At 69.2% G+C, this 286-nt stretch overlaps 1 non-coding gene across 1 annotated transcript; it reads right to left on the bottom strand.

The window, feature by feature from the left end:
* On the bottom strand, positions 1-72 carry TRNAA-AGC (transfer RNA alanine (anticodon AGC)). The gene has a single exon. It is a non-coding gene; the product is annotated as a tRNA-Ala (tRNA).
* Positions 73-286: the final 214 nt, after the last annotated feature.

Raw genomic sequence — 286 nt, 5'->3', positions numbered from 1 at the left:
TGGAGGTGCCGGGGATTGAACCCGGGGCCTCGTGCATGCTAAGCACGCGCTCTACCACTGAGCTACACCCCCTCGCACAGAGAGGAGCCCGGAAATGCGCCTATGAATGTTCGCTGCGGGTTTCGGTGGCGGCTCACAACCCTTCGCGGCGCCGAGGCGGGTGCACGGGCCCAGTACCAGACTGCCCCGAGGACGCGCTGGGAGGAGAACCCGGGCCGCACCGCGGTCCCGTGTGGGACCTCACTGCGCGCCCAGGCGGAGGTCTGGGAGGAGCCGTGTGTCCGGA

Source organism: Prionailurus viverrinus, chromosome B2, assembly GCF_022837055.1.
Source record: "Prionailurus viverrinus isolate Anna chromosome B2, UM_Priviv_1.0, whole genome shotgun sequence".
Lineage (NCBI taxonomy): Eukaryota > Metazoa > Chordata > Mammalia > Carnivora > Felidae > Prionailurus > Prionailurus viverrinus.
The sequence above is the reverse complement of the archived record's forward strand: the minus strand, read 5'-3'. Positions and strand labels throughout refer to the sequence as shown.